Source organism: Triticum dicoccoides, chromosome 2A, assembly GCF_002162155.2.
Source record: "Triticum dicoccoides isolate Atlit2015 ecotype Zavitan chromosome 2A, WEW_v2.0, whole genome shotgun sequence".
NCBI classification, from domain to species: Eukaryota; Viridiplantae; Streptophyta; class Magnoliopsida; order Poales; family Poaceae; genus Triticum; species Triticum dicoccoides.
Window position 1 is genome coordinate 34,446,468 of NC_041382.1, and position 8,753 is coordinate 34,455,220.

Sequence of the window (8,753 nt, forward strand, 5' to 3'; positions counted from 1 at the left end):
GGAGATTTCCCCACCTGAATTTCATATATCTGGGCCGGACCGCCCATGGCTTTAACTCTGGTGGTGGCAAAGGCGGGGACGAAAAAGTTTCCTCCAATCTCCCAATTAGTGGTCATTCTCGGATCTGGTAGGCGACGTCTGTGCCATCTCGGGTCCTTCGGGTCTGGACAGGGACTTCGTGTGTCTTCATGTTGGTATCGATGTAATGTGGTCTTTTTTCCAGCCTTTTCTGGTGATAGTGGTGATGTACGTAAGTAGTGGCATTGATGACGGAAGGTCAGCCCTTAGGGACTGGTAACGAGCTTGTGGCTTCTTTTTTCCCTCCATGTTTATCCCTGTCGTAGAGGCATTCTCTCCGCCGTTGTTGCAAATCTGGCGGAAGTTTTGTTCAGGAAAAAGTTCAAAAATTCTTGAAGTTCGTTTTCTCAAAGTTATAATTTTAAAAGTTTCAAAAATCCTTAAATTCATGTGCACAGATGGTATTATCCTTTTCTCTGGAAAAAATTGACAATATTTCTCCTTTGATACAATGGCATCGAGCTAATAAGTTCGTGCCGAAGCTAAATGCACTACTTCAACCATGAACGTAGGTAAAAGCTGAAAGACAACACTTGTCAATCAGAATATTTGGTGATATCTACCCAAATGCATGCTCAGACCAAATTAAAATTTTTTTGCGAGAAAAACTTTCAATCTATTCATCTTCAATCATGATAGTACAATGAACATTAGAAATAATAAAAATTACATTCAGATTCGTAAACCACCTAGCGACGACTACAAGCACTGAAGCGAGCCGAAGGCGCGCCGCTGTCATCGCCCCTCCATCGCCAGAGCCGGGCAAACCTTGTTGTAGTAGACAGTCGAAAAGTCGTCGTGTTAAGGCCCCATAGAACCAACGCACCAGAACAGTAACCGCCGCCGATGAAGAGTGTAGATTAGAAGGATCCAACCTGAAGACACAGGAACACAGACGAACGACGAAGAGATCCGAGTGATACGACCACGTGTTCTGTCACTACCGAGGTTACTGTTATTTCATCTGAAGATGCAATAAACTTTGTCTCGATTATCACAAGTGAGACTACTAATTTGCATTGCACTGACAAGAGGAGGAAGGTGCATGTCAAGGAACGAGCTAGACACATGTTACCAAGTCATCCATGCATGCAAGCAATGACGTGTAGAATTAGGATTGAGCAAACAAAGGAATCTGCATGCAAATTTGATCAGTTTTTGTTTGGTCCAGAGATAAACAAGGCCACGTGCATCCGTAAGATATTAGTCCTGTACGGAATCCTGACCAAGTACGTTTTCCATCAGGTGCGGCCATCCGATCAAGGAGTATACTCGTGGACGACTATGAAGATTGAAGAATTGCTTTCTTTAAAAGGAACATGATGGGGGGGGTCCACCTACACATAGCACAAGAAGCCGCAACATCAAACAAGTCGTCGTTGCTTTTGTTTCCTTAGATCAGATTAGATAAATCAAGTCGGTTAGTATGTTTTGATAGGTCAAGTTTGTGCTTTCCTTGAATTAGGGGTGTGGCTAGCGTGTTAGACCAAACCATGGTTTGGTCAGCTATACTACTATAAATAGCCATAGATCGGCCATTGTAAAGACTAGAAGAACGCCCGTGCGTTGTAACAGGGACACATTAACTTTAAGAGTTCAATATCAGTTATTTTAGTATTACATTTAATATTCTCATACATATCAAGTGACATTGACGACATTTTTTACCATCAAATTCTCACACACACACTCTCTCCCTCCCTCTTCCTCACTCTCTCTCCCCCTCTCTCCCTCTCTCTCTCTCTCTAACACACACATATCCATCTTATTGAGTACGGGATCATAATCCACCTATTTCACACGCAGACGCGCTAGTGCATAACAATATAGATTATGTGTATTATATTTGCCACCCCAACTTATATTTCCCCGAGCCGCGTCGCTACAGAGCCGAGCTCCCGCCCGACCACCTCGCCCGCATCGAAGGGGAATGGATAAGGGTGACGCCCTGCCTCCCCTGCCCCCCATGGCCTCACTCCTCGACGCCCCCTCCCAGATCCACTTCTCCTCCTCGCTCGCTCGATCCCGTCGATCTGGACGAAGTCAGACGTCACGACCACCATGACCGACCCCGTCCACACAGCCACTGCTCTCCCTGCAGGCTATGAGCTTGTCGAGGAGCTCCGAACTCCTCCGCTACTTCGTCTGCGCCAACGAGATCAAGTCCAGCACCCCCGCATCGACGTCGCTGCCGTCTTCCTTAACCTTCGTCCACCGTAACATTGCCGTTCGATCCGCGCCGCCCCGAGCTCCCCTGTCTTCCCCTATGGCGCCATTGACACCGCCGTGATCTCCTCTTGCCTTTCCCTTGTTTTCCCTCTCGTTTGCTCTCGTTAGGTATTTCGCCGTGGCCGAGAACCGCCATCCGCCATGGCCATTGCAGGGGTAGCCACCGAGCTCCTCGGATTGACCCTGTGGCACATGCCCGCTCCTATGCGCGCCCATGCCCAAGCCTGCCGCTCTTCTTCCGCGCCCGCTGGGCCACTCCCACTCCATGCCCACGCTTGTGCCACACCGCGTCGATCATGCCCGTCACTGCCGTCGCGCTCGCCGCAGCCACCGCACCACTGTGACCCGCGCGACGCACACCCTGGCCACGCGCCACACTCTCGCTAGCTGCGCTCACCCCGTCTGCTGCCGTCTATCCCTTCGCTCGCCCCGCAGTCACGCCCCTGCCTCGCGCCCCCTCCTGTCACGGCCATCTTCTGCCGGCCGCCCCCTCAGCCACGTCGGCCGCTTGCCTCGCCTGTTGCGTGCCGCTTCCTGCTGCTATGCGCTGCTCTACCGCTGGTATGCTGCTGCGCCATGTCCTCGACGCCGCCGTGGACAAACATGGCGGAGGGATTGTCAATGGAGTATGAGGAGGAGGTGGCGGAGAAGGTGTGCAGAGGCAGGAGGTCTGGGGTGGCGTCAACTAGCTGTGGTGGAGGTGTTTATGCGAGAAGGAGCCGGAGCGGAAGGAGATGTCACAATTGGAAAGAATTGCAAAAAAATCATAACCTGGAGAACTCATTCCAAAAATGCTAATATCGATGGAGGGGTGATTTCCTTCTATAGGTGGAAAACATAGGAAATATTGGTTGTTATCAAGGAAAGGCAAAAAATTAGGAAAGTTAGGATTTTGAACTGATTTCTATGCAAATGGGGTTTTATTGTTTGGTAACGTGATATCAGTACCTGCCCGTTTGTGACGTGTCTGATTAGGAAAGTTTGCAAATGTTAAGAATCTATTTATTGGGAGGAAAGTTTGTGACGTGTCTGTTATTTGTTTCCTAAAACAAATTTCACTAATGAGAGAAATTGATTGATTTAGATAACTTAGGAAAGTTAGATTAAAATATATTATTTGTTTCCTGAAAATCTGCTATTTGTTTCCTAAGACAAATTGAACCAATAAAAGGAATCAATTGATTTGCATAATTTAAGGAAGTTAGATCCGTGATTTGTTATACGTTAGGAAAGTTCTGGTTGTAATAATGAGTGGAGAGAAAAATAAACCGGTGAACCAGGGTGGGAGGGGGTGGTGGGAGGAGAGACGAAAAAACCCAGCAAAAATAAACCAGCGAAAATTTTAGGAAAGTTAGGATTTTGAACTGATTTCTATGCAAATGGGATTTTATTGTTTGGTAACGTGATATCAGTACCTGCCCGTTTGTGACGTGTCTGATTAGGAAAGTTTGCAAATGTTAAGAAACTATTTATTGGAAGGAAAGTTTGTGACGTGTCTGTTATTTGCTTCCAAAAAAATTTAACTAATGAGAGAAATCGATTGATTTAGATAAGTTAGCAAAGTTAGATTAAAATATATTATTTGTTTTCTGAAAATCTGTTATTTGTTTTCTAAGACAAATTGAATCAATAAAAGGAATCGATTGATTTGCAATTTAAGGAAGTTAGATCCGTGATTTGTTATACGTTAGGAAAGTGCTAGTTGTAATAAAGAGTGAAGAGAAAAATAAACCGATGGACCAGGGTGGGAGGGGATGGTGGGAGGAGAGACGAAAAAACCCCAGCAAAAATAAACCGTGGAGACTATTCACCAACTGCTCCATTAGGAGTAGAGATGAGGTTATGATTTATGAATAGACACGATGTGTTCTTAGGGTAAATACCCGTATCGAGTTTTGGGGGAAGCTGTCTACAAATCCCTAAGTTTCGGAGGAAGCTTTAGAAAACCTTTGTGTTGCGATTTCTCTTCGTGGAAATTATTTTGCGCGTGATTACGTCGTTGAGATTGGTTTTCTTGTGCTGAACCATAAGGTTCAATCCCTCTACTTCACGTACATCGCGTGCGCGGCGAGAAGCTACTACTGATGAAGGTGGAGTGTCGTGAAAGGTCGGGCCGCAACAACGGATCGGATCTCGCCACGAGGTCCGGTCTACATCACCGAGCAAATCCACCAAAGACAGATCCGCCGGACACACACCTCCACACGCCCACCGACAATGCTAGACACATCATCGGAGGGGGCTAGGCGGGGAGACCTTTATTCTATCTTCAGGAAGTCGCAACCGTCTTGCCTTCCTAAATAGGACACAAACCCTAACAAAACTCGAAAAAAGATTTAAAAACGAAGCCCTCCCACCGGCAAGGGCCGAGATCCACTCCACCTCCATGGCCCTAAGGCCACCGGAGACGGGGCGGACCGGCGGCGGCGCCGGTGGGAGGCAAGAGAAACCCTAGCTTCCAAATTAATTGACGATAAGAATCCATAAAATACGGTGCATAGATAAACTACGGTGCAACTACTCATGTAACATATAACATATTGATGCAAATACTCATGTAGACACAATAATATACTGGCGGTGCTATATATCTTTTCTAAGACGAGCACTTGTAAACACTTAGCGGCTCGGTCGTCTCCACGTATGCGAACACGTGGCTATGGTTGTAGAAGCAATCAGATTTCGTGTGGAGGACTATGGTCGTCTCTCCTCTCCGCTCGCTGATCTCCACCACACCGCCGTCGCTCGGCTTGTGTTTATACACGTCACAAATTGACCGTGTCAACCTTTTTATAAGAGCATCTCCAACAGCCACCCAACACGCGATGCGCTAAAAATTAATTTGCAGCACGCCTATCGTTTGGCTTGGCGTGGCAGGTAGTGCTGGCTCCAGCAGCCACGGTAAAATACAGTGCCCGCGCATAACTTTAACAGACGCGCTAAAATACACAGCGCGCGCTCTCGCACAAACACTACGCTGCATAGATTAAAAAAACATACATAATTCTCCATAGCATAGATAATCGTTACATAGGCATAGCATAGATAGACAAAACAAAACTACGGTGCAACAAGATAAACTACGGTGCAACTACATAAAAATTAGATAAACTAGATAAACCGTGCATAGATAAACTACGGTGCAACTAGTGCAGCTAGAACTACTCCGAGTCGTCCTCATCATCACCCTCATCCTCGGTGGTGTTGTCCGAGGTATCGATCCATATGTGGTGCCAATGTTCATCGTCTGACGTGAAGATCGACTTCCCACCTGCTTCAACAATATCGCACTGCGATATGGCCAGTGCCTTCCACCGACGCCGGTCCAACCGCTCCGCGCGGCGCCTTGCCGTCCTCTCCGCCCAGTAGGCGCGCTCGTTGGCGACGTCCTCCGGGTGGCGTCGGCGCCACTCCGCCATGGCTCGCTCGTCCTCCTCGGCGATGAGGAGGCGGCGTTGCCGCCGACTGTCCTCCGCACGGTCCTGGTCCGTGATAAGACGAGGCGGAGGGGCGACGGCCTGCGCCTGGTCCGTTGTTATTTATATTTCCTTATATCATGATAAATGTTTATTATTCATGCTAGAATTGTATTAACCGGAAACTTAATAAATGTGTGAATACATAGACAAACAGAGTGTCCCTAGTATGCCTCTACTTGACTAGCTCGTTAATCAAAGATGTCTAAGTTTACTAGCCAAGACCCATCCGTTAGCTTAGCATAATAATCGTTCAGTTTTATTGCTACTGCTTTCTTCATGACTTATACATGTTCCTCTGACTACGAGATTATGCAACTCCCGAATACCAGAGGAACACCTTGTGTGCTATCAAACGTCACAACGTAACTGGGTGATTATAAAGATGCTCTACAGATGTCTTCAATGGTGTTTGTTGATTTGGCATAGATCGAGATTAGGATTTGTCACTCCGTCTATCAGAGAGGTATCTCTGGGCCCTCTCGGTAATGCACGTGACTATAAGCCTTGCAAGCAATGTGACTAATGAGTTATTTGCGGGATGATGCATTACGGAACGAGTAAAGAGACTTGCTGGTAACGAGATTGAACTAGGTATTGAGATACCGATGATCGAATCTCGGACAAGTAACATACCGATGACAAAGGGAACAACGTATATCGTTATGCGGTTTGACCGATAAAGATCTTCGCAGAATATGTAGGAACCAATATGAGCATCCAGGTTCCGCTATTGGTTATTGACTGGAGATGAGTCTCGGTCATGTCTACATAGTTCTCGAACCCGTAGGGTCCGGACGCTTAACGTTCTGTGACAATTTGTATTATGAGTTATGTGATTTGATGACCGAAGTTTGTTCGAAGTCCCGGATGAGATCAGGGACATGATGAGGAGTCTCGAAATGGTCGAGACGTAAAGATCGATATATTGGAAGGCTATATTCGGACATCGGAAAGGTTCCGAGTGATTCGGGTATTTTTCGAAGTACCGGAGAGTTATGGGAATTCGTATTGGGCCTTAATGGGCCATACGGGAAAGGAGAGAAAGGCCTCAAGGGTGGCCGCGCCCCTTCCCCATGAACTGGTCCGAATTGGACTAGGGAAAGGGGGCGCCCCCTTCCTTCCTTCTCCTTCTCCCTTCCCTTTTTCCTATTCCATGTGGGAGGTGGAATCCTACTAGGACTAGGGAGTCCTAGTAGGACTCCACACTTTGGGCGCGCCCTATGAGGGCCGGCCTCCTCCTCCTTTCATCCTTTATATACGTGGCCAGGGGGCATCCCATAGACACACAAGTTGATCATTGATCTCTTAGCCGTGTGCGGTGCCCCTCCCTACCATAATCCACCTCGGTCATATCGTAGCGGTGCTTAGGCGAAGTCCTGTTCCGGTAGCATCATCATCACCGTCATCACGCCATCATGCTGATGAAGCTCTCCCTCGACACTCTGCTGGATCGTGAGTTCGTGGGACGTCACCGAGCCGAACGTGTGCGGATCACGGAGGTGCAGTGCTTTCGATACTAGGATCGGTCGATCGTGAAGACGTACGACTACATCAACCGCGTTGTCATAACGCTTCCGCTTACGGTCTACGAGGGTACGTGGACAATACTCTTTCCCTCTCGTTGCTATGCATCACCATGATCTTGCATGTGCGTAGGAAAATTTTGAAATTACTATGTTCCCCAACAGAGCATTATAACTTCAATCATTCTGATCACAGACCGTTACCGGTTGATACAAAATACTACTCGAACTCGAATACAAGGCCAGTCCGGGGGGGGAGGGGGCGAAGAGGTTTGAAGCCAAATGGTTGAGAGAAGAATAGTTCGCAGGATTGGTACAGGGGGACCAAATGAAAAATGATCCTACAGTCCCAGGGGCAGGGGCGGAGCTACGCGGGGACGAGCAGGGGCCACCCCCCCGAACGGCTGCCTCGTAACGAAGTATCATAATCGTAATCTAAGAAAGCCACGTCCAATAAATTTACGAGTCCCCCTAACAGTGCGCTCAAAGCATGAAGCCCACGAACTTTGTAAGTTGAAGCCCATGTAATTGTTGGTCAGCCCAAACTAGAAGAAACAAACAGCCAGGCAACTGACGAGGTCACGATCTAGGCATCCTCTGCTAGATCGTTTCGGCGCCGATGCACAGGCGCTCGCTTCCGGTAGCCGCCGGCAAGTTCGACCAGGCCATGCGTACAAATGGATCAGCAGCGCCGATTTAGATGGCAGAATAATCCTCCGGTGAGTCTCCTCGATTCCTTTGTTGATTTATACTGTAGAATACTAATAAACTGATCCACATCTTCAGTCGAGGAGATCAGAAACTTTTTGCTATAGACGAAGTTATTAATTAGGGATGCACTGATTCTATCATCTTAATTTCAAATTTCACACAACACAACACTACTCACCCCCTTCTCGCAGCTTCCCTATTTCAAGGACCTCAAACTTCCTTACAATATTGATGTGATGCACACCGAAAAGAATGTGGCAGAGTCCCTTTTCCATACGATCCTCAACATTCCTGATAAGACGAAGGATAATGTAAAAGCTAGAGCCAATCAACAGAGAATTTGTGATAGACCACGCCTAAACATGAAGCCTCCCACAGGCGGTCGAAAAAACTGGTTCAAGCCAGATGCTGACTTTGTCCTTAAACCACCAGAAAAAAAGAAGTACTTATCTGGCTGAAACAAATTTTGAAGTTCACCGATGGTTATGCATCGAATATAAGTAAGGGAGTCAATCTTTCAACGGGCAAAGTGACCGGCCTGAAGAGTCATGACTACCATGTATGGATTGAGCGGATAATGCCAGTGATGGTTCGAGGCTATGTCCCCGAGCATGTCTGGCGAGTGCTTGCCGAGCTTAGCCATTTCTTCCGCACGCTCTGTGCTAAAGAAGAGGCCATGACCAACTTATAAGGGAGAGTATCCCTCCTCCTTCAGTCCGGGCTTTTGAGATGG